At 43.3% G+C, this 26,125-nt stretch overlaps 15 pseudogenes; all 15 read right to left on the minus strand.

The window, feature by feature from the left end:
• Positions 1-1,343: 1,343 nt before the first annotated feature.
• On the minus strand, positions 1,344-1,607 carry LOC130286118 (U2 spliceosomal RNA; annotated as a pseudogene).
• Positions 1,608-3,083: 1,476 nt separating this feature from the next.
• LOC130286120 (U2 spliceosomal RNA) lies at positions 3,084-3,347 on the minus strand (annotated as a pseudogene).
• Positions 3,348-4,818: 1,471 nt separating this feature from the next.
• LOC130286121 (U2 spliceosomal RNA) lies at positions 4,819-5,082 on the minus strand (annotated as a pseudogene).
• A 1,480-nt stretch (positions 5,083-6,562) lies between these two features.
• Positions 6,563-6,826, minus strand: LOC130286122 (U2 spliceosomal RNA; annotated as a pseudogene).
• Positions 6,827-8,306: 1,480 nt separating this feature from the next.
• On the minus strand, positions 8,307-8,570 carry LOC130286123 (U2 spliceosomal RNA; annotated as a pseudogene).
• Positions 8,571-10,041: 1,471 nt separating this feature from the next.
• Positions 10,042-10,307, minus strand: LOC130288241 (U2 spliceosomal RNA; annotated as a pseudogene).
• Positions 10,308-11,788: 1,481 nt separating this feature from the next.
• Positions 11,789-12,053, minus strand: LOC130287905 (U2 spliceosomal RNA; annotated as a pseudogene).
• A 1,476-nt stretch (positions 12,054-13,529) lies between these two features.
• Positions 13,530-13,793, minus strand: LOC130286124 (U2 spliceosomal RNA; annotated as a pseudogene).
• Positions 13,794-15,273: 1,480 nt separating this feature from the next.
• LOC130288510 (U2 spliceosomal RNA) lies at positions 15,274-15,537 on the minus strand (annotated as a pseudogene).
• Positions 15,538-17,018: 1,481 nt separating this feature from the next.
• Positions 17,019-17,283, minus strand: LOC130287906 (U2 spliceosomal RNA; annotated as a pseudogene).
• A 1,476-nt stretch (positions 17,284-18,759) lies between these two features.
• On the minus strand, positions 18,760-19,023 carry LOC130286125 (U2 spliceosomal RNA; annotated as a pseudogene).
• A 1,483-nt stretch (positions 19,024-20,506) lies between these two features.
• LOC130286126 (U2 spliceosomal RNA) lies at positions 20,507-20,770 on the minus strand (annotated as a pseudogene).
• A 1,483-nt stretch (positions 20,771-22,253) lies between these two features.
• On the minus strand, positions 22,254-22,517 carry LOC130289311 (U2 spliceosomal RNA; annotated as a pseudogene).
• Positions 22,518-23,985: 1,468 nt separating this feature from the next.
• Positions 23,986-24,249, minus strand: LOC130286127 (U2 spliceosomal RNA; annotated as a pseudogene).
• Positions 24,250-25,720: 1,471 nt separating this feature from the next.
• On the minus strand, positions 25,721-25,984 carry LOC130289281 (U2 spliceosomal RNA; annotated as a pseudogene).
• Positions 25,985-26,125: the final 141 nt, after the last annotated feature.

Here is a 26,125-nt window from a genome sequence, read left to right on the forward strand (position 1 = left end):
ACATACAGCACAGGCTAAACCCACATCATCACTTAAAAAAAGGACAGGCGACCATTGCACTCTGATGGAGCATTTAGCAATGCAATCCATAGCCTGGCTTTTGCCTGAACCCCCATCACTCCTCCTCTTGCATATAAGACAATATTTCAGATCTGCATATGAAAACAACACGCCTACCTTTGTTGCACATAGCTGCCTGCCTGTCTCTAGTTACCCCACTGGCTGTAGCTGCGTCCCTTCCGACATGGAATAACACCAACTGTAACGATAAACTGAAAATTAACAGTATAAACCTGCATCATTTTGGACTCTGGTATTTGCTGAATCCGGGTGACCTGACAATCGATGGTGGTGCCGCTGGTGATTCTGGCCTTCTTGGAATCTGTTGGGCCTATGTGTTAGCTCACACATCACTTGGGTATCCATGGTAACTACCACAACATGGTCATCTGCAGTTTACATCTAGCCCGTGGCATTGAATGGCATTTTAAAAGTGCTAAGGGTCCTGGTGCAATAATCCTCCCATGAGGATCAGCCTCAACGGCTTTGTAGATTGCACTCATGTCAGCAACTCCATATACATTTTTTTTTCTTCATGCTTCTTTCTTCATCCTTTTTTCTTTCTGTCATTCAGACTTTCATTCATTCGATCTCTCTCACTCACTTGCTTTAACTCATTTGTTCTCACTCACTCACTCACTCACTCACTCAATCACTCACTCACTCATTCACTCTCACTCACTCTCACTCTCTCACTCACTCGCTCACTAAGTCAGTCTCTCTCTCTCTCTCTCTTTTTCTTTTTATATATATTTTTTTCCGTCTTCTTCTTCTTCTTCTTCTTCTTCTTCAGACCCTGTCATAGCACTAATGCCTTTCCAATACCACCAGCAGATGGAGACACTCCATTGCAACATTGGTTGTGAGCAGCAGTTTCTAAAAACAAATGCCTCATGGCGGATTTCCCATCCATCAATGGATGGTAAATTTTGTTTTTATCATTCACTGACCACAGAAACCAATGCATGGTCAAGCAACAGCAATGACACACCCTTGTGTATAGGCATGAGACCCTCATGTCATTTAACAGGATTCAGCACCACCCACAAGACAGCTACCTGTCATGTCATGTCAAACCTGCACAGGTGTGCTAGATTATTATTATTTAGTTTTATTTTATTTTTTTACACCAATCAGTGTGCAAACATGGTCATTAAAACGCTAAATGAATAGACGTTCATAAACCAGTCAGTGCAACTCATCATTTTGGTCTCCAATTCTCAAACTCAAATTCTCACCCACGGAGGATTAAATGAGAATCTTTCTTGTTTAACACTGGAATGGGGTGGTGCACTGTTCACTACCCGAAGATACTGCCACATCGGGTCAATGCATAGGGCGACAGAAGCAAGCTTCCAAATCAGCTCCCTTTCTCAAAAATCCATTTAATTTATGGTCCCCAGATAGGGAACGTATGTATCAGTATGTGCTCACAAGTCACCCAAGTGCAAGTATTCACACAAAAAAAAACGTGCCTCAGGATGCGATCTGTCGCAAGATCCTTTCTTTTTTTACACTTGATCTAAGCCAAAAGGCCTAGAGGGGATAACCAGGAAAGGGGTGGACCCAACCATGTCCCCTTCATGAGCACTCACATTACTCATAGGAATGGAAGGAAGGCTGGCAGCCAACCAGCCTCCCATACACTTTCTGGGTGGGTGGCAGTCAGCCACCCATACATACATACAGCACAGGCTAAACCCACATCATCACTTAAAAAAAGGACAGGCGACCATTGCACTCTGATGGAGCATTTAGCAATGCAATCCATAGCCTGGCTTTTGCCTGAACCCCCATCACTCCTCCTCTTGCATATAAGACAATATTTCAGATCTGCATATGAAAACAACACGCCTACCTTTGTTGCACATAGCTGCCTGCCTGTCTCTAGTTACCCCACTGGCTGTAGCTGCGTCCCTTCCGACATGGAATAACACCAACTGTAACGATAAACTGAAAATTAACAGTATAAACCTGCATCATTTTGGACTCTGGTATTTGCTGAATCCGGGTGACCTGACAATCGATGGTGGTGCCGCTGGTGATTCTGGCCTTCTTGGAATCTGTTGGGCCTATGTGTTAGCTCACACATCACTTGGGTATCCATGGTAACTACCACAACATGGTCATCTGCAGTTTACATCTAGCCCGTGGCATTGAATGGCATTTTAAAAGTGCTAAGGGTCCTGGTGCAATAATCCTCCCATGAGGATCAGCCTCAACGGCTTTGTAGATTGCACTCATGTCAGCAACTCCATATACATTTTTTTTTCTTCATGCTTCTTTCTTCATCCTTTTTTCTTTCTGTCATTCAGACTTTCATTCATTCGATCTCTCTCACTCACTTGCTTTAACTCATTTGTTCTCACTCACTCACTCACTCACTCAATCACTCACTCACTCATTCACTCTCACTCACTCTCACTCTCTCACTCACTCGCTCACTAAGTCAGTCTCTCTCTCTCTCTCTCTTTTTCTTTTTATATATATTTTTTTCCGTCTTCTTCTTCTTCTTCTTCTTCTTCTTCTTCAGACCCTGTCATAGCACTAATGCCTTTCCAATACCACCAGCAGATGGAGACACTCCATTGCAACATTGGTTGTGAGCAGCAGTTTCTAAAAACAAATGCCTCATGGCGGATTTCCCATCCATCAATGGATGGTAAATTTTGTTTTTATCATTCACTGACCACAGAAACCAATGCATGGTCAAGCAACAGCAATGACACACCCTTGTGTATAGGCATGAGACCCTCATGTCATTTAACAGGATTCAGCACCACCCACAAGACAGCTACCTGTCATGTCATGTCAAACCTGCACAGGTGTGCTAGATTATTATTATTTAGTTTTATTTTATTTTTTTACACCAATCAGTGTGCAAACATGGTCATTAAAACGCTAAATGAATAGACGTTCATAAACCAGTCAGTGCAACTCATCATTTTGGTCTCCAATTCTCAAACTCAAATTCTCACCCACGGAGGATTAAATGAGAATCTTTCTTGTTTAACACTGGAATGGGGTGGTGCACTGTTCACTACCCGAAGATACTGCCACATCGGGTCAATGCATAGGGCGACAGAAGCAAGCTTCCAAATCAGCTCCCTTTCTCAAAAATCCATTTAATTTATGGTCCCCAGATAGGGAACGTATGTATCAGTATGTGCTCACAAGTCACCCAAGTGCAAGTATTCACACAAAAAAAAACGTGCCTCAGGATGCGATCTGTCGCAAGATCCTTTCTTTTTTTACACTTGATCTAAGCCAAAAGGCCTAGAGGGGATAACCGGGAAAGGGGTGGACCCAACCATGTCCCCTTCATGAGCACTCACATTACTCATAGGAATGGAAGGAAGGCTGGCAGCCAACCAGCCTCCCATACACTTTCTGGGTGGGTGGCAGTCAGCCACCCATACATACATACAGCACAGGCTAAACCCACATCATCACTTAAAAAAAGGACAGGCGACCATTGCACTCTGATGGAGCATTTAGCAATGCAATCCATAGCCTGGCTTTTGCCTGAACCCCCATCACTCCTCCTCTTGCATATAAGACAATATTTCAGATCTGCATATGAAAACAACACGCCTACCTTTGTTGCACATAGCTGCCTGCCTGTCTCTAGTTACCCCACTGGCTGTAGCTGCGTCCCTTCCGACATGGAATAACACCAACTGTAACGATAAACTGAAAATTAACAGTATAAACCTGCATCATTTTGGACTCTGGTATTTGCTGAATCCGGGTGACCTGACAATCGATGGTGGTGCCGCTGGTGATTCTGGCCTTCTTGGAATCTGTTGGGCCTATGTGTTAGCTCACACATCACTTGGGTATCCATGGTAACTACCACAACATGGTCATCTGCAGTTTACATCTAGCCCGTGGCATTGAATGGCATTTTAAAAGTGCTAAGGGTCCTGGTGCAATAATCCTCCCATGAGGATCAGCCTCAACGGCTTTGTAGATTGCACTCATGTCAGCAACTCCATATACATTTTTTTTTCTTCATGCTTCTTTCTTCATCCTTTTTTCTTTCTGTCATTCAGACTTTCATTCATTCGATCTCTCTCACTCACTTGCTTTAACTCATTTGTTCTCACTCACTCACTCAATCACTCACTCACTCATTCACTCTCACTCACTCTCACTCTCTCACTCACTCGCTCACTAAGTCAGTCTCTCTCTCTCTCTCTCTTTTTCTTTTTATATATATTTTTTTCCGTCTTCTTCTTCTTCTTCTTCTTCTTCTTCTTCTTCAGACCCTGTCATAGCACTAATGCCTTTCCAATACCACCAGCAGATGGAGACACTCCATTGCAACATTGGTTGTGAGCAGCAGTTTCTAAAAACAAATGCCTCATGGCGGATTTCCCATCCATCAATGGATGGTAAATTTTGTTTTTATCATTCACTGACCACAGAAACCAATGCATGGTCAAGCAACAGCAATGACACACCCTTGTGTATAGGCATGAGACCCTCATGTCATTTAACAGGATTCAGCACCACCCACAAGACAGCTACCTGTCATGTCATGTCAAACCTGCACAGGTGTGCTAGATTATTATTATTTAGTTTTATTTTATTTTTTTACACCAATCAGTGTGCAAACATGGTCATTAAAACGCTAAATGAATAGACGTTCATAAACCAGTCAGTGCAACTCATCATTTTGGTCTCCAATTCTCAAACTCAAATTCTCACCCACGGAGGATTAAATGAGAATCTTTCTTGTTTAACACTGGAATGGGGTGGTGCACTGTTCACTACCCGAAGATACTGCCACATCGGGTCAATGCATAGGGCGACAGAAGCAAGCTTCCAAATCAGCTCCCTTTCTCAAAAATCCATTTAATTTATGGTCCCCAGATAGGGAACGTATGTATCAGTATGTGCTCACAAGTCACCCAAGTGCAAGTATTCACACAAAAAAAAACGTGCCTCAGGATGCGATCTGTCGCAAGATCCTTTCTTTTTTTACACTTGATCTAAGCCAAAAGGCCTAGAGGGGATAACCGGGAAAGGGGTGGACCCAACCATGTCCCCTTCATGAGCACTCACATTACTCATAGGAATGGAAGGAAGGCTGGCAGCCAACCAGCCTCCCATACACTTTCTGGGTGGGTGGCAGTCAGCCACCCATACATACATACAGCACAGGCTAAACCCACATCATCACTTAAAAAAAGGACAGGCGACCATTGCACTCTGATGGAGCATTTAGCAATGCAATCCATAGCCTGGCTTTTGCCTGAACCCCCATCACTCCTCCTCTTGCATATAAGACAATATTTCAGATCTGCATATGAAAACAACACGCCTACCTTTGTTGCACATAGCTGCCTGCCTGTCTCTAGTTACCCCACTGGCTGTAGCTGCGTCCCTTCCGACATGGAATAACACCAACTGTAACGATAAACTGAAAATTAACAGTATAAACCTGCATCATTTTGGACTCTGGTATTTGCTGAATCCGGGTGACCTGACAATCGATGGTGGTGCCGCTGGTGATTCTGGCCTTCTTGGAATCTGTTGGGCCTATGTGTTAGCTCACACATCACTTGGGTATCCATGGTAACTACCACAACATGGTCATCTGCAGTTTACATCTAGCCCGTGGCATTGAATGGCATTTTAAAAGTGCTAAGGGTCCTGGTGCAATAATCCTCCCATGAGGATCAGCCTCAACGGCTTTGTAGATTGCACTCATGTCAGCAACTCCATATACATTTTTTTTTCTTCATGCTTCTTTCTTCATCCTTTTTTCTTTCTGTCATTCAGACTTTCATTCATTCGATCTCTCTCACTCACTTGCTTTAACTCATTTGTTCTCACTCACTCACTCACTCAATCACTCACTCACTCATTCACTCTCACTCACTCTCACTCTCTCACTCACTCGCTCACTAAGTCAGTCTCTCTCTCTCTCTCTCTCTTTTTCTTTTTATATATATTTTTTTCCGTCTTCTTCTTCTTCTTCTTCTTCTTCTTCTTCTTCTTCAGACCCTGTCATAGCACTAATGCCTTTCCAATACCACCAGCAGATGGAGACACTCCATTGCAACATTGGTTGTGAGCAGCAGTTTCTAAAAACAAATGCCTCATGGCGGATTTCCCATCCATCAATGGATGGTAAATTTTGTTTTTATCATTCACTGACCACAGAAACCAATGCATGGTCAAGCAACAGCAATGACACACCCTTGTGTATAGGCATGAGACCCTCATGTCATTTAACAGGATTCAGCACCACCCACAAGACAGCTACCTGTCATGTCATGTCAAACCTGCACAGGTGTGCTAGATTATTATTATTTAGTTTTATTTTATTTTTTTACACCAATCAGTGTGCAAACATGGTCATTAAAACGCTAAATGAATAGACGTTCATAAACCAGTCAGTGCAACTCATCATTTTGGTCTCCAATTCTCAAACTCAAATTCTCACCCACGGAGGATTAAATGAGAATCTTTCTTGTTTAACACTGGAATGGGGTGGTGCACTGTTCACTACCCGAAGATACTGCCACATCGGGTCAATGCATAGGGCGACAGAAGCAAGCTTCCAAATCAGCTCCCTTTCTCAAAAATCCATTTAATTTATGGTCCCCAGATAGGGAACGTATGTATCAGTATGTGCTCACAAGTCACCCAAGTGCAAGTATTCACACAAAAAAAAACGTGCCTCAGGATGCGATCTGTCGCAAGATCCTTTCTTTTTTTACACTTGATCTAAGCCAAAAGGCCTAGAGGGGATAACCGGGAAAGGGGTGGACCCAACCATGTCCCCTTCATGAGCACTCACATTACTCATAGGAATGGAAGGAAGGCTGGCAGCCAACCAGCCTCCCATACACTTTCTGGGTGGGTGGCAGTCAGCCACCCATACATACATACAGCACAGGCTAAACCCACATCATCACTTAAAAAAAGGACAGGCGACCATTGCACTCTGATGGAGCATTTAGCAATGCAATCCATAGCCTGGCTTTTGCCTGAACCCCCATCACTCCTCCTCTTGCATATAAGACAATATTTCAGATCTGCATATGAAAACAACACGCCTACCTTTGTTGCACATAGCTGCCTGCCTGTCTCTAGTTACCCCACTGGCTGTAGCTGCGTCCCTTCCGACATGGAATAACACCAACTGTAACGATAAACTGAAAATTAACAGTATAAACCTGCATCATTTTGGACTCTGGTATTTGCTGAATCCGGGTGACCTGACAATCGATGGTGGTGCCGCTGGTGATTCTGGCCTTCTTGGAATCTGTTGGGCCTATGTGTTAGCTCACACATCACTTGGGTATCCATGGTAACTACCACAACATGGTCATCTGCAGTTTACATCTAGCCCGTGGCATTGAATGGCATTTTAAAAGTGCTAAGGGTCCTGGTGCAATAATCCTCCCATGAGGATCAGCCTCAACGGCTTTGTAGATTGCACTCATGTCAGCAACTCCATATACATTTTTTTTTCTTCATGCTTCTTTCTTCATCCTTTTTTCTTTCTGTCATTCAGACTTTCATTCATTCGATCTCTCTCACTCACTTGCTTTAACTCATTTGTTCTCACTCACTCACTCAATCACTCACTCACTCATTCACTCTCACTCACTCTCACTCTCTCACTCACTCGCTCACTAAGTCAGTCTCTCTCTCTCTCTCTCTTTTTCTTTTTATATATATTTTTTTCCGTCTTCTTCTTCTTCTTCTTCTTCTTCTTCTTCTTCTTCTTCTTCAGACCCTGTCATAGCACTAATGCCTTTCCAATACCACCAGCAGATGGAGACACTCCATTGCAACATTGGTTGTGAGCAGCAGTTTCTAAAAACAAATGCCTCATGGCGGATTTCCCATCCATCAATGGATGGTAAATTTTGTTTTTATCATTCACTGACCACAGAAACCAATGCATGGTCAAGCAACAGCAATGACACACCCTTGTGTATAGGCATGAGACCCTCATGTCATTTAACAGGATTCAGCACCACCCACAAGACAGCTACCTGTCATGTCATGTCAAACCTGCACAGGTGTGCTAGATTATTATTATTTAGTTTTATTTTATTTTTTTACACCAATCAGTGTGCAAACATGGTCATTAAAACGCTAAATGAATAGACGTTCATAAACCAGTCAGTGCAACTCATCATTTTGGTCTCCAATTCTCAAACTCAAATTCTCACCCACGGAGGATTAAATGAGAATCTTTCTTGTTTAACACTGGAATGGGGTGGTGCACTGTTCACTACCCGAAGATACTGCCACATCGGGTCAATGCATAGGGCGACAGAAGCAAGCTTCCAAATCAGCTCCCTTTCTCAAAAATCCATTTAATTTATGGTCCCCAGATAGGGAACGTATGTATCAGTATGTGCTCACAAGTCACCCAAGTGCAAGTATTCACACAAAAAAAAACGTGCCTCAGGATGCGATCTGTCGCAAGATCCTTTCTTTTTTTACACTTGATCTAAGCCAAAAGGCCTAGAGGGGATAACCGGGAAAGGGGTGGACCCAACCATGTCCCCTTCATGAGCACTCACATTACTCATAGGAATGGAAGGAAGGCTGGCAGCCAACCAGCCTCCCATACACTTTCTGGGTGGGTGGCAGTCAGCCACCCATACATACATACAGCACAGGCTAAACCCACATCATCACTTAAAAAAAGGACAGGCGACCATTGCACTCTGATGGAGCATTTAGCAATGCAATCCATAGCCTGGCTTTTGCCTGAACCCCCATCACTCCTCCTCTTGCATATAAGACAATATTTCAGATCTGCATATGAAAACAACACGCCTACCTTTGTTGCACATAGCTGCCTGCCTGTCTCTAGTTACCCCACTGGCTGTAGCTGCGTCCCTTCCGACATGGAATAACACCAACTGTAACGATAAACTGAAAATTAACAGTATAAACCTGCATCATTTTGGACTCTGGTATTTGCTGAATCCGGGTGACCTGACAATCGATGGTGGTGCCGCTGGTGATTCTGGCCTTCTTGGAATCTGTTGGGCCTATGTGTTAGCTCACACATCACTTGGGTATCCATGGTAACTACCACAACATGGTCATCTGCAGTTTACATCTAGCCCGTGGCATTGAATGGCATTTTAAAAGTGCTAAGGGTCCTGGTGCAATAATCCTCCCATGAGGATCAGCCTCAACGGCTTTGTAGATTGCACTCATGTCAGCAACTCCATATACATTTTTTTTTCTTCATGCTTCTTTCTTCATCCTTTTTTCTTTCTGTCATTCAGACTTTCATTCATTCGATCTCTCTCACTCACTTGCTTTAACTCATTTGTTCTCACTCACTCACTCAATCACTCACTCACTCATTCACTCTCACTCACTCTCACTCTCTCACTCACTCGCTCACTAAGTCAGTCTCTCTCTCTCTCTCTCTTTTTCTTTTTATATATATTTTTTTCCGTCTTCTTCTTCTTCTTCTTCTTCTTCTTCTTCTTCAGACCCTGTCATAGCACTAATGCCTTTCCAATACCACCAGCAGATGGAGACACTCCATTGCAACATTGGTTGTGAGCAGCAGTTTCTAAAAACAAATGCCTCATGGCGGATTTCCCATCCATCAATGGATGGTAAATTTTGTTTTTATCATTCACTGACCACAGAAACCAATGCATGGTCAAGCAACAGCAATGACACACCCTTGTGTATAGGCATGAGACCCTCATGTCATTTAACAGGATTCAGCACCACCCACAAGACAGCTACCTGTCATGTCATGTCAAACCTGCACAGGTGTGCTAGATTATTATTATTTAGTTTTATTTTATTTTTTTACACCAATCAGTGTGCAAACATGGTCATTAAAACGCTAAATGAATAGACGTTCATAAACCAGTCAGTGCAACTCATCATTTTGGTCTCCAATTCTCAAACTCAAATTCTCACCCACGGAGGATTAAATGAGAATCTTTCTTGTTTAACACTGGAATGGGGTGGTGCACTGTTCACTACCCGAAGATACTGCCACATCGGGTCAATGCATAGGGCGACAGAAGCAAGCTTCCAAATCAGCTCCCTTTCTCAAAAATCCATTTAATTTATGGTCCCCAGATAGGGAACGTATGTATCAGTATGTGCTCACAAGTCACCCAAGTGCAAGAATTCACACAAAAAAAAAAACGTGCCTCAGGATGCGATCTGTCGCAAGATCCTTTCTTTTTTTACACTTGATCTAAGCCAAAAGGCCTAGAGGGGATAACCGGGAAAGGGGTGGACCCAACCATGTCCCCTTCATGAGCACTCACATTACTCATAGGAATGGAAGGAAGGCTGGCAGCCAACCAGCCTCCCATACACTTTCTGGGTGGGTGGCAGTCAGCCACCCATACATACATACAGCACAGGCTAAACCCACATCATCACTTAAAAAAAGGACAGGCGACCATTGCACTCTGATGGAGCATTTAGCAATGCAATCCATAGCCTGGCTTTTGCCTGAACCCCCATCACTCCTCCTCTTGCATATAAGACAATATTTCAGATCTGCATATGAAAACAACACGCCTACCTTTGTTGCACATAGCTGCCTGCCTGTCTCTAGTTACCCCACTGGCTGTAGCTGCGTCCCTTCCGACATGGAATAACACCAACTGTAACGATAAACTGAAAATTAACAGTATAAACCTGCATCATTTTGGACTCTGGTATTTGCTGAATCCGGGTGACCTGACAATCGATGGTGGTGCCGCTGGTGATTCTGGCCTTCTTGGAATCTGTTGGGCCTATGTGTTAGCTCACACATCACTTGGGTATCCATGGTAACTACCACAACATGGTCATCTGCAGTTTACATCTAGCCCGTGGCATTGAATGGCATTTTAAAAGTGCTAAGGGTCCTGGTGCAATAATCCTCCCATGAGGATCAGCCTCAACGGCTTTGTAGATTGCACTCATGTCAGCAACTCCATATACATTTTTTTTTCTTCATGCTTCTTTCTTCATCCTTTTTTCTTTCTGTCATTCAGACTTTCATTCATTCGATCTCTCTCACTCACTTGCTTTAACTCATTTGTTCTCACTCACTCACTCACTCACTCAATCACTCACTCACTCATTCACTCTCACTCACTCTCACTCACTCACTCGCTCACTAAGTCAGTCTCTCTCTCTCTCTCTCTTTTTCTTTTTATATATATTTTTTTCCGTCTTCTTCTTCTTCTTCTTCTTCTTCTTCTTCTTCTTCTTCAGACCCTGTCATAGCACTAATGCCTTTCCAATACCACCAGCAGATGGAGACACTCCATTGCAACATTGGTTGTGAGCAGCAGTTTCTAAAAACAAATGCCTCATGGCGGATTTCCCATCCATCAATGGATGGTAAATTTTGTTTTTATCATTCACTGACCACAGAAACCAATGCATGGTCAAGCAACAGCAATGACACACCCTTGTGTATAGGCATGAGACCCTCATGTCATTTAACAGGATTCAGCACCACCCACAAGACAGCTACCTGTCATGTCATGTCAAACCTGCACAGGTGTGCTAGATTATTATTATTTAGTTTTATTTTATTTTTTTACACCAATCAGTGTGCAAACATGGTCATTAAAACGCTAAATGAACAGACGTTCATAAACCAGTCAGTGCAACTCATCATTTTGGTCTCCAATTCTCAAACTCAAATTCTCACCCACGGAGGATTAAATGAGAATCTTTCTTGTTTAACACTGGAATGGGGTGGTGCACTGTTCACTACCCGAAGATACTGCCACATCGGGTCAATGCATAGGGCGACAGAAGCAAGCTTCCAAATCAGCTCCCTTTCTCAAAAATCCATTTAATTTATGGTCCCCAGATAGGGAACGTATGTATCAGTATGTGCTCACAAGTCACCCAAGTGCAAGTATTCACACAAAAAAAAAACGTGCCTCAGGATGCGATCTGTCGCAAGATCCTTTCTTTTTTTACACTTGATCTAAGCCAAAAGGCCTAGAGGGGATAACCGGGAAAGGGGTGGACCCAACCATGTCCCCTTCATGAGCACTCACATTACTCATAGGAATGGAAGGAAGGCTGGCAGCCAACCAGCCTCCCATACACTTTCTGGGTGGGTGGCAGTCAGCCACCCATACATACATACAGCACAGGCTAAACCCACATCATCACTTAAAAAAAGGACAGGCGACCATTGCACTCTGATGGAGCATTTAGCAATGCAATCCATAGCCTGGCTTTTGCCTGAACCCCCATCACTCCTCCTCTTGCATATAAGACAATATTTCAGATCTGCATATGAAAACAACACGCCTACCTTTGTTGCACATAGCTGCCTGCCTGTCTCTAGTTACCCCACTGGCTGTAGCTGCGTCCCTTCCGACATGGAATAACACCAACTGTAACGATAAACTGAAAATTAACAGTATAAACCTGCATCATTTTGGACTCTGGTATTTGCTGAATCCGGGTGACCTGACAATCGATGGTGGTGCCGCTGGTGATTCTGGCCTTCTTGGAATCTGTTGGGCCTATGTGTTAGCTCACACATCACTTGGGTATCCATGGTAACTACCACAACATGGTCATCTGCAGTTTACATCTAGCCCGTGGCATTGAATGGCATTTTAAAAGTGCTAAGGGTCCTGGTGCAATAATCCTCCCATGAGGATCAGCCTCAACGGCTTTGTAGATTGCACTCATGTCAGCAACTCCATATACATTTTTTTTTCTTCATGCTTCTTTCTTCATCCTTTTTTCTTTCTGTCATTCAGACTTTCATTCATTCGATCTCTCTCACTCACTTGCTTTAACTCATTTGTTCTCACTCACTCACTCACTCACTCAATCACTCACTCACTCATTCACTCTCACTCACTCTCACTCTCTCACTCACTCGCTCACTAAGTCAGTCTCTCTCTCTCTCTCTCTTTTTCTTTTTATATATATTTTTTTCCGTCTTCTTCTTCTTCTTCTTCTTCTTCTTCTTCAGACCCTGTCATAGCACTAATGCCTTTCCAATACCACCAGCAGATGGAGACACTCCATTGCAACATTGGTTGTGAGCAGCAGTTTCTAAAAACAAATGCCTCATGGCGGATTTCCCATCCATCAATGGATGGTAAATTTTGTTTTTATCATTCACTGACCACAGAAACCAATGCATGGTCAAGCAACAGCAATGACACACCCTTGTGTATAGGCATGAGACCCTCATGTCATTTAACAGGATTCAGCACCACCCACAAGACAGCTACCTGTCATGTCATGTCAAACCTGCACAGGTGTGCTAGATTATTATTATTTAGTTTTATTTTATTTTTTTACACCAATCAGTGTGCAAACATGGTCATTAAAACGCTAAATGAATAGACGTTCATAAACCAGTCAGTGCAACTCATCATTTTGGTCTCCAATTCTCAAACTCAAATTCTCACCCACGGAGGATTAAATGAGAATCTTTCTTGTTTAACACTGGAATGGGGTGGTGCACTGTTCACTACCCGAAGATACTGCCACATCGGGTCAATGCATAGGGCGACAGAAGCAAGCTTCCAAATCAGCTCCCTTTCTCAAAAATCCATTTAATTTATGGTCCCCAGATAGGGAACGTATGTATCAGTATGTGCTCACAAGTCACCCAAGTGCAAGTATTCACACAAAAAAAAACGTGCCTCAGGATGCGATCTGTCGCAAGATCCTTTCTTTTTTTACACTTGATCTAAGCCAAAAGGCCTAGAGGGGATAACCGGGAAAGGGGTGGACCCAACCATGTCCCCTTCATGAGCACTCACATTACTCATAGGAATGGAAGGAAGGCTGGCAGCCAACCAGCCTCCCATACACTTTCTGGGTGGGTGGCAGTCAGCCACCCATACATACATACAGCACAGGCTAAACCCACATCATCACTTAAAAAAAGGACAGGCGACCATTGCACTCTGATGGAGCATTTAGCAATGCAATCCATAGCCTGGCTTTTGCCTGAACCCCCATCACTCCTCCTCTTGCATATAAGACAATATTTCAGATCTGCATATGAAAACAACACGCCTACCTTTGTTGCACATAGCTGCCTGCCTGTCTCTAGTTACCCCACTGGCTGTAGCTGCGTCCCTTCCGACATGGAATAACACCAACTGTAACGATAAACTGAAAATTAACAGTATAAACCTGCATCATTTTGGACTCTGGTATTTGCTGAATCCGGGTGACCTGACAATCGATGGTGGTGCCGCTGGTGATTCTGGCCTTCTTGGAATCTGTTGGGCCTATGTGTTAGCTCACACATCACTTGGGTATCCATGGTAACTACCACAACATGGTCATCTGCAGTTTACATCTAGCCCGTGGCATTGAATGGCATTTTAAAAGTGCTAAGGGTCCTGGTGCAATAATCCTCCCATGAGGATCAGCCTCAACGGCTTTGTAGATTGCACTCATGTCAGCAACTCCATATACATTTTTTTTTCTTCATGCTTCTTTCTTCATCCTTTTTTCTTTCTGTCATTCAGACTTTCATTCATTCGATCTCTCTCACTCACTTGCTTTAACTCATTTGTTCTCACTCACTCACTCACTCACTCACTCAATCACTCACTCACTCATTCACTCTCACTCACTCTCACTCTCTCACTCACTCGCTCACTAAGTCAGTCTCTCTCTCTCTCTCTCTTTTTCTTTTTATATATATTTTTTTCCGTCTTCTTCTTCTTCTTCTTCTTCTTCTTCTTCAGACCCTGTCATAGCACTAATGCCTTTCCAATACCACCAGCAGATGGAGACACTCCATTGCAACATTGGTTGTGAGCAGCAGTTTCTAAAAACAAATGCCTCATGGCGGATTTCCCATCCATCAATGGATGGTAAATTTTGTTTTTATCATTCACTGACCACAGAAACCAATGCATGGTCAAGCAACAGCAATGACACACCCTTGTGTATAGGCATGAGACCCTCATGTCATTTAACAGGATTCAGCACCACCCACAAGACAGCTACCTGTCATGTCATGTCAAACCTGCACAGGTGTGCTAGATTATTATTATTTAGTTTTATTTTATTTTTTTACACCAATCAGTGTGCAAACATGGTCATTAAAACGCTAAATGAATAGACGTTCATAAACCAGTCAGTGCAACTCATCATTTTGGTCTCCAATTCTCAAACTCAAATTCTCATCCACGGAGGATTAAATGAGAATCTTTCTTGTTTAACACTGGAATGGGGTGGTGCACTGTTCACTACCCGAAGATACTGCCACATCGGGTCAATGCATAGGGCGACAGAAGCAAGCTTCCAAATCAGCTCCCTTTCTCAAAAATCCATTTAATTTATGGTCCCCAGATAGGGAACGTATGTATCAGTATGTGCTCACAAGTCACCCAAGTGCAAGTATTCACACAAAAAAAAACGTGCCTCAGGATGCGATCTGTCGCAAGATCCTTTCTTTTTTTACACTTGATCTAAGCCAAAAGGCCTAGAGGAGATAACCGGGAAAGGGGTGGACCCAACCATGTCCCCTTCATGAGCACTCACATTACTCATAGGAATGGAAGGAAGGCTGGCAGCCAACCAGCCTCCCATACACTTTCTGGGTGGGTGGCAGTCAGCCACCCATACATACATACAGCACAGGCTAAACCCACATCATCACTTAAAAAAAGGACAGGCGACCATTGCACTCTGATGGAGCATTTAGCAATGCAATCCATAGCCTGGCTTTTGCCTGAACCCCCATCACTCCTCCTCTTGCATATAAGACAATATTTCAGATCTGCATATGAAAACAACACGCCTACCTTTGTTGCACATAGCTGCCTGCCTGTCTCTAGTTACCCCACTGGCTGTAGCTGCATCCCTTCCGACATGGAATAACACCAACTGTAACGATAAACTGAAAATTAACAGTATAAACCTGCATCATTTTGGACTCTGGTATTTGCTGAATCCGGGTGACCTGACAATCGATGGTGGTGCCGCTGGTGATTCTGGCCTTCTTGGAATCTGTTGGGCCTATGTGTTAGCTCACACATCACTTGGGTATCCATGGTAACTACCACAACATGGTCATCTGCAGTTTACATCTAGCCCGTGGCATTGAATGGCATTTTAAAAGTGCTAAGGGTCCTGGTGCAATAATCCTCCCATGAGGATCAGCCTCAACGGCTTTGTAGATTGCACTCATGTCAGCAACTCCATATACATTTTTTTTTCTTCATGCTTCTTTCTTCATCCTTTTTTCTTTCTGTCATTCAGACTTTCATTCATTCGATCTCTCTCACTCACTTGCTTTAACTCATTTGTTCTCACTCACTCACTCACTCACTCAATCACTCACTCACTCATTCACTCTCACTCACTCTCACTCACTCACTCGCTCACTAAGTCAGTCTCTCTCTCTCTCTCTCTTTTTCTTTTTATATATATTTTTTTCCGTCTTCTTCTTCTTCTTCTTCTTCTTCTTCTTCTTCTTCTTCAGACCCTGTCATAGCACTAATGCCTTTCCAATACCACCAGCAGATGGAGACACTCCATTGCAACATTGGTTGTGAGCAGCAGTTTCTAAAAACAAATGCCTCATGGCGGATTTCCCATCCATCAATGGATGGTAAATTTTGTTTTTATCATTCACTGACCACAGAAACCAATGCATGGTCAAGCAACAGCAATGACACACCCTTGTGTATAGGCATGAGACCCTCATGTCATTTAACAGGATTCAGCACCACCCACAAGACAGCTACCTGTCATGTCATGTCAAACCTGCGCAGGTGTGCTAGATTATTATTATTTAGTTTTATTTTATTTTTTTACACCAATCAGTGTGCAAACATGGTCATTAAAACGCTAAATGAACAGACGTTCATAAACCAGTCAGTGCAACTCATCATTTTGGTCTCCAATTCTCAAACTCAAATTCTCACCCACGGAGGATTAAATGAGAATCTTTCTTGTTTAACACTGGAATGGGGTGGTGCACTGTTCACTACCCGAAGATACTGCCACATCGGGTCAATGCATAGGGCGACAGAAGCAAGCTTCCAAATCAGCTCCCTTTCTCAAAAATCCATTTAATTTATGGTCCCCAGATAGGGAACGTATGTATCAGTATGTGCTCACAAGTCACCCAAGTGCAAGTATTCACACAAAAAAAAAACGTGCCTCAGGATGCGATCTGTCGCAAGATCCTTTCTTTTTTTACACTTGATCTAAGCCAAAAGGCCTAGAGGGGATAACCGGGAAAGGGGTGGACCCAACCATGTCCCCTTCATGAGCACTCACATTACTCATAGGAATGGAAGGAAGGCTGGCAGCCAACCAGCCTCCCATACACTTTCTGGGTGGGTGGCAGTCAGCCACCCATACATACATACAGCACAGGCTAAACCCACATCATCACTTAAAAAAAGGACAGGCGACCATTGCACTCTGATGGAGCATTTAGCAATGCAATCCATAGCCTGGCTTTTGCCTGAACCCCCATCACTCCTCCTCTTGCATATAAGACAATATTTCAGATCTGCATATGAAAACAACACGCCTACCTTTGTTGCACATAGCTGCCTGCCTGTCTCTAGTTACCCCACTGGCTGTAGCTGCGTCCCTTCCGACATGGAATAACACCAACTGTAACGATAAACTGAAAATTAACAGTATAAACCTGCATCATTTTGGACTCTGGTATTTGCTGAATCCGGGTGACCTGACAATCGATGGTGGTGCCGCTGGTGATTCTGGCCTTCTTGGAATCTGTTGGGCCTATGTGTTAGCTCACACATCACTTGGGTATCCATGGTAACTACCACAACATGGTCATCTGCAGTTTACATCTAGCCCGTGGCATTGAATGGCATTTTAAAAGTGCTAAGGGTCCTGGTGCAATAATCCTCCCATGAGGATCAGCCTCAACGGCTTTGTAGATTGCACTCATGTCAGCAACTCCATATACATTTTTTTTTCTTCATGCTTCTTTCTTCATCCTTTTTTCTTTCTGTCATTCAGACTTTCATTCATTCGATCTCTCTCACTCACTTGCTTTAACTCATTTGTTCTCACTCACTCACTCACTCACTCAATCACTCACTCACTCATTCACTCTCACTCACTCTCACTCTCTCACTCACTCGCTCACTAAGTCAGTCTCTCTCTCTCTCTCTCTTTTTCTTTTTATATATATTTTTTTCCGTCTTCTTCTTCTTCTTCTTCTTCTTCTTCTTCAGACCCTGTCATAGCACTAATGCCTTTCCAATACCACCAGCAGATGGAGACACTCCATTGCAACATTGGTTGTGAGCAGCAGTTTCTAAAAACAAATGCCTCATGGCGGATTTCCCATCCATCAATGGATGGTAAATTTTGTTTTTATCATTCACTGACCACAGAAACCAATGCATGGTCAAGCAACAGCAATGACACACCCTTGTGTATAGGCATGAGACCCTCATGTCATTTAACAGGATTCAGCACCACCCACAAGACAGCTACCTGTCATGTCATGTCAAACCTGCACAGGTGTGCTAGATTATTATTATTTAGTTTTATTTTATTTTTTTACACCAATCAGTGTGCAAACATGGTCATTAAAACGCTAAATGAATAGACGTTCATAAACCAGTCAGTGCAACTCATCATTTTGGTCTCCAATTCTCAAACTCAAATTCTCACCCACGGAGGATTAAATGAGAATCTTTCTTGTTTAACACTGGAATGGGGTGGTGCACTGTTCACTACCCGAAGATACTGCCACATCGGGTCAATGCATAGGGCGACAGAAGCAAGCTTCCAAATCAGCTCCCTTTCTCAAAAATCCATTTAATTTATGGTCCCCAGATAGGGAACGTATGTATCAGTATGTGCTCACAAGTCACCCAAGTGCAAGTATTCACACAAAAAAAAACGTGCCTCAGGATGCGATCTGTCGCAAGATCCTTTCTTTTTTTACACTTGATCTAAGCCAAAAGGCCTAGAGGGGATAACCGGGAAAGGGGTGGACCCAACCATGTCCCCTTCATGAGCACTCACATTACTCATAGGAATGGAAGGAAGGCTGGCAGCCAACCAGCCTCCCATACACTTTCTGGGTGGGTGGCAGTCAGCCACCCATACATACATACAGCACAGGCTAAACCCACATCATCACTTAAAAAAAGGACAGGCGACCATTGCACTCTGATGGAGCATTTAGCAATGCAATCCATAGCCTGGCTTTTGCCTGAACCCCCATCACTCCTCCTCTTGCATATAAGACAATATTTCAGATCTGCATATGAAAACAACACGCCTACCTTTGTTGCACATAGCTGCCTGCCTGTCTCTAGTTACCCCACTGGCTGTAGCTGCGTCCCTTCCGACATGGAATAACACCAACTGTAACGATAAACTGAAAATTAACAGTATAAACCTGCATCATTTTGGACTCTGGTATTTGCTGAATCCGGGTGACCTGACAATCGATGGTGGTGCCGCTGGTGATTCTGGCCTTCTTGGAATCTGTTGGGCCTATGTGTTAGCTCACACATCACTTGGGTATCCATGGTAACTACCACAACATGGTCATCTGCAGTTTACATCTAGCCCGTGGCATTGAATGGCATTTTAAAAGTGCTAAGGGTCCTGGTGCAATAATCCTCCCATGAGGATCAGCCTCAACGGCTTTGTAGATTGCACTCATGTCAGCAACTCCATATACATTTTTTTTTCTTCATGCTTCTTTCTTCATCCTTTTTTCTTTCTGTCATTCAGACTTTCATTCATTCGATCTCTCTCACTCACTTGCTTTAACTCATTTGTTCTCACTCACTCACTCACTCACTCACTCAATCACTCACTCACTCATTCACTCTCACTCACTCTCACTCTCTCACTCACTCGCTCACTAAGTCAGTCTCTCTCTCTCTCTCTCTTTTTCTTTTTATATATATTTTTTTCCGTCTTCTTCTTCTTCTTCTTCTTCTTCTTCTTCTTCAGACCCTGTCATAGCACTAATGCCTTTCCAATACCACCAGCAGATGGAGACACTCCATTGCAACATTGGTTGTGAGCAGCAGTTTCTAAAAACAAATGCCTCATGGCGGATTTCCCATCCATCAATGGATGGTAAATTTTGTTTTTATCATTCACTGACCACAGAAACCAATGCATGGTCAAGCAACAGCAATGACACACCCTTGTGTATAGGCATGAGACCCTCATGTCATTTAACAGGATTCAGCACCACCCACAAGACAGCTACCTGTCATGTCATGTCAAACCTGCACAGGTGTGCTAGATTATTATTATTTAGTTTTATTTTATTTTTTTACACCAATCAGTGTGCAAACATGGTCATTAAAACGCTAAATGAATAGACGTTCATAAACCAGTCAGTGCAACTCATCATTTTGGTCTCCAATTCTCAAACTCAAATTCTCACCCACGGAGGATTAAATGAGAATCTTTCTTGTTTAACACTGGAATGGGGTGGTGCACTGTTCACTACCCGAAGATACTGCCACATCGGGTCAATGCATAGGGCGACAGAAGCAAGCTTCCAAATCAGCTCCCTTTCTCAAAAATCCATTTAATTTATGGTCCCCAGATAGGGAACGTATGTATCAGTATGTGCTCACAAGTCACCCAAGTGCAAGTATTCACACAAAAAAAAACGTGCCTCAGGATGCGATCTGTCGCAAGATCCTTTCTTTTTTTACACTTGATCTAAGCCAAAAGGCCTAGAGGGGATAACCGGGAAAGGGGTGGACCCAACCATGTCCCCTTCATGAGCACTCACATTACTCATAGGAATGGAAGGAAGGCTGGCAGCCAACCAGCCTCCCATACACTTTCTGGGTGGGTGGCAGTCAGCCACCCATACATACATACAGCACAGGCTAAACCCACATCATCACTTAAAAAAAGGACAGGCGACCATTGCACTCTGATGGAGCATTTAGCAATGCAATCCATAGCCTGGCTTTTGCCTGAACCCCCATCACTCCTCCTCTTGCATATAAGACAATATTTCAGATCTGCATATGAAAACAACACGCCTACCTTTGTTGCACATAGCTGCCTGCCTGTCTCTAGTTACCCCACTGGCTGTAGCTGCGTCCCTTCCGACATGGAATAACACCAACTGTAACGATAAACTGAAAATTAACAGTATAAACCTGCATCATTTTGGACTCTGGTATTTGCTGAATCCGGGTGACCTGACAATCGATGGTGGTGCCGCTGGTGATTCTGGCCTTCTTGGAATCTGTTGGGCCTATGTGTTAGCTCACACATCACTTGGGTATCCATGGTAACTACCACAACATGGTCATCTGCAGTTTACATCTAGCCCGTGGCATTGAATGGCATTTTAAAAGTGCTAAGGGTCCTGGTGCAATAATCCTCCCATGAGGATCAGCCTCAACGGCTTTGTAGATTGCACTCATGTCAGCAACTCCATATACATTTTTTTTTTTTCATGCTTCTTTCTTCATCCTTTTTTCTTTCTGTCATTCAGACTTTCATTCATTCGATCTCTCTCACTCACTTGCTTTAACTCATTTGTTCTCACTCACTCACTCACTCACTCACTCAATCACTCACTCACTCATTCACTCTCACTCACTCTCACTCTCTCACTCACTCGCTCACTAAGTCAGTCTCTCTCTCTCTCTCTCTTTTTCTTTTTATATATATTTTTTTCCGTCTTCTTCTTCTTCTTCTTCTTCTTCTTCTTCTTCAGACCCTGTCATAGCACTAATGCCTTTCCAATACCACCAGCAGATGGAGACACTCCATTGCAACATTGGTTGTGAGCAGCAGTTTCTAAAAACAAATGCCTCATGGCGGATTTCCCATCCATCAATGGATGGTAAATTTTGTTTTTATCATTCACTGACCACAGAAACCAATGCATGGTCAAGCAACAGCAATGACACACCCTTGTGTATAGGCATGAGACCCTCATTTCATTTAACAGGATTCAGCACCACCCACAAGACAGCTACCTGTCATGTCATGTCAAACCTGCACAGGTGTGCTAGATTATTATTATTTAGTTTTATTTTATTTTTTTACACCAATCAGTGTGCAAACATGGTCATTAAAACGCTAAATGAATAGACGTTCATAAACCAGTCAGTGCAACTCATCATTTTGGTCTCCAATTCTCAAACTCAAATTCTCACCCACGGAGGATTAAATGAGAATCTTTCTTGTTTAACACTGGAATGGGGTGGTGCACTGTTCACTACCCGAAGATACTGCCACATCGGGTCAATGCATAGGGCAACAGAAGCAAGCTTCCAAATCAGCTCCCTTTCTCAAAAATCCATTTAATTTATGGTCCCCAGATAGGGAACGTATGTATCAGTATGTGCTCACAAGTCACCCAAGTGCAAGTATTCACACAAAAAAAAACGTGCCTCAGGATGCGATCTGTCGCAAGATCCTTTCTTTTTTTACACTTGATCTAAGCCAAAAGGCCTAGAGGGGATAACCGGGAAAGGGGTGGACCCAACCATGTCCCCTTCATGAGCACTCACATTACTCATAGGAATGGAAGGAAGGCTGGCAGCCAACCAGCCTCCCATACACTTTCTGGGTGGGTGGCAGTCAGCCACCCATACATACATACAGCACAGGCTAAACCCACATCATCACTTAAAAAAAGGACAGGCGACCATTGCACTCTGATGGAGCATTTAGCAATGCAATCCATAGCCTGGCTTTTGCCTGAACCCCCATCACTCCTCCTCTTGCATATAAGACAATATTTCAGATCTGCATATGAAAACAACACGCCTACCTTTGTTGCACATAGCTGCCTGCCTGTCTCTAGTTACCCCACTGGCTGTAGCTGCGTCCCTTCCGACATGGAATAACACCAACTGTAACGATAAACTGAAAATTAACAGTATAAACCTGCATCATTTTGGACTCTGGTATTTGCTGAATCCGGGTGACCTGACAATCGATGGTGGTGCCGCTGGTGATTCTGGCCTTCTTGGAATCTGTTGGGCCTATGTGTTAGCTCACACATCACTTGGGTATCCATGGTAACTACCACAACATGGTCATCTGCAGTTTACATCTAGCCCGTGGCATTGAATGGCATTTTAAAAGTGCTAAGGGTCCTGGTGCAATAATCCTCCCATGAGGATCAGCCTCAACGGCTTTGTAGATTGCACTCATGTCAGCAACTCCATATACATTTTTTTTTCTTCATGCTTCTTTCTTCATCCTTTTTTCTTTCTGTCATTCAGACTTTCATTCATTCGATCTCTCTCACTCACTTGCTTTAACTCATTTGTTCTTACTCACTCACTCACTCACTCAATCACTCACTCACTCATTCACTCTCACTCACTCTCACTCTCTCACTCACTCGCTCACTAAGTCAGTCTCTCTCTCTCTCTCTTTTTCTTTTTATATATATTTTTTTCCGTCTTCTTCTTCTTCTTCTTCTTCTTCAGACCCTGTCATAGCACTAATGCCTTTCCAATACCACCAGCAGATGGAGACACTCCATTGCAACATTGGTTGTGAGCAGCAGTTTCTAAAAACAAATGCCTCATGGCGGATTTCCCATCCATCAATGGATGGTAAATTTTGTTTTTATCATTCACTGACCACAGAAACCAATGCATGGTCAAGCAACAGCAATGACACACCCTTGTGTATAGGCATGAGACCCTCATGTCATTTAACAGGATTCAGCACCACCCACAAGACAGCTACCTGTCATGTCATGTCAAACCTGCACAGGTGTGCTAGATTATTATTATTTAGTTTTATTTTATTTTTTTACACCAATCAGTGTGCAAACATGGTCATTAAAACGCTAAATGAATAGACGTTCATAAACCAGTCAGTGCAACTCATCATTTTGGTCTCCAATTCTCAAACTCAAATTCTCACCCACGGAGGATTAAATGAGAATCTTTCTTGTTTAACACTGGAATGGGGTGGTGCACTGTTCACTACCCGAAGATACTGCCACATCGGGTCAATGCATAGGGCGACAGAAGCAAGCTTCCAAATCAGCTCCCTTTCTCAAAAATCCATTTAATTTATGGTCCCCAGATAGGGAACGTATGTATCAGTATGTGCTCACAAGTCACCCAAGTGCAAGTATTCACACAAAAAAAAACGTGCCTCAGGATGCGATCTGTCGCAAGATCCTTTCTTTTTTTACACTTGATCTAAGCCAAAAGGCCTAGAGGGGATAACCGGGAAAGGGGTGGACCCAACCATGTCCCCTTCATGAGCACTCACATTACTCATAGGAATGGAAGGAAGGCTGGCAGCCAACCAGCCTCCCATACACTTTCTGGGTGGGTGGCAGTCAGCCACCCATACATACATACAGCACAGGCTAAACCCACATCATCACTTAAAAAAAGGACAGGCGACCATTGCACTCTGATGGAGCATTTAGCAATGCAATCCATAGCCTGGCTTTTGCCTGAACCCCCATCACTCCTCCTCTTGCATATAAGACAATATTTCAGATCTGCATATGAAAACAACACGCCTACCTTTGTTGCACATAGCTGCCTGCCTGTCTCTAGTTACCCCACTGGCTGTAGCTGCGTCCCTTCCGACATGGAATAACACCAACTGTAACGATAAACTGAAAATTAACAGTATAAACCTGCATCATTTTGGACTCTGGTATTTGCTGAATCCGGGTGACCTGACAATCGATGGTGGTGCCGCTGGTGATTCTGGCCTTCTTGGAATCTGTTGGGCCTATGTGTTAGCTCACACATCACTTGGGTATCCATGGTAACTACCACAACATGGTCATCTGCAGTTTACATCTAGCCCGTGGCATTGAATGGCATTTTAAAAGTGCTAAGGGTCCTGGTGCAATAATCCTCCCATGAGGATCAGCCTCAACGGCTTTGTAGATTGCACTCATGTCAGCAACTCCATATACATTTTTTTTTCTTCATGCTTCTTTCTTCATCCTTTTTTCTTTCTGTCATTCAGACTTTCATTCATTCGATCTCTCTCACTCACTTGCTTTAACTCATTTGTTCTCACTCACTCACTCACTCACTCACTCAATCACTCACTCACTCATTCACTCTCACTCACTCTCACTCTCTCACTCACTCGCTCACTAAGTCAGTCTCTCTCTCTCTCTCTCTTTTTCTTTTTATATATATTTTTTTCCGTCTTCTTCTTCTTCTTCTTCTTCAGACCCTGTCATAGCACTAATGCCTTTCCAATACCACCAGCAGATGGAGACACTCCATTGCAACATTGGTTGTGAGCAGCAGTTTCTAAAAACAAATGCCTCATGGCGGATTTCCCATCCATCAATGGATGGTAAATTTTGTTTTTATCATTCACTGACCACAGAAACCAATGCATGGTCAAGCAACAGCAATGACACACCCTTGTGTATAGGCATGAGACCCTCATGTCATTTAACAGGATTCAGCACCACCCACAAGACAGCTACCTGTCATGTCATGTCAAACCTGCACAGGTGTGCTAGATTATTATTATTTAGTTTTATTTTATTTTTTTACACCAATCAGTGTGCAAACATGGTCATTAAAACGCTAAATGAATAGACGTTCATAAACCAGTCAGTGCAACTCATCATTTTGGTCTCCAATTCTCAAACTCAAATTCTCACCCACGGAGGATTAAATGAGAATCTTTCTTGTTTAACACTGGAATGGGGTGGTGCACTGTTCACTACCCGAAGATACTGACACATCGGGTCAATGCATAGGGCGACAGAAGCAAGCTTCCAAATCAGCTCCCTTTCTCAAAAATCCATTTAATTTATGGTCCCCAGATAGGGAACGTATGTATCAGTATGTGCTCACAAGTCACCCAAGTGCAAGTATTCACACAAAAAAAAACGTGCCTCAGGATGCGATCTGTCGCAAGATCCTTTCTTTTTTTACACTTGATCTAAGCCAAAAGGCCTAGAGGGGATAACCGGGAAAGGGGTGGACCCAACCATGTCCCCTTCATGAGCACTCACATTACTCATAGGAATGGAAGGAAGGCTGGCAGCCAACCAGCCTCCCATACACTTTCTGGGTGGGTGGCAGTCAGCCACCCATACATACATACA

This window comes from Hyla sarda, chromosome 8 (assembly GCF_029499605.1).
Source record: "Hyla sarda isolate aHylSar1 chromosome 8, aHylSar1.hap1, whole genome shotgun sequence".
NCBI lineage: Eukaryota > Metazoa > Chordata > Amphibia > Anura > Hylidae > Hyla > Hyla sarda.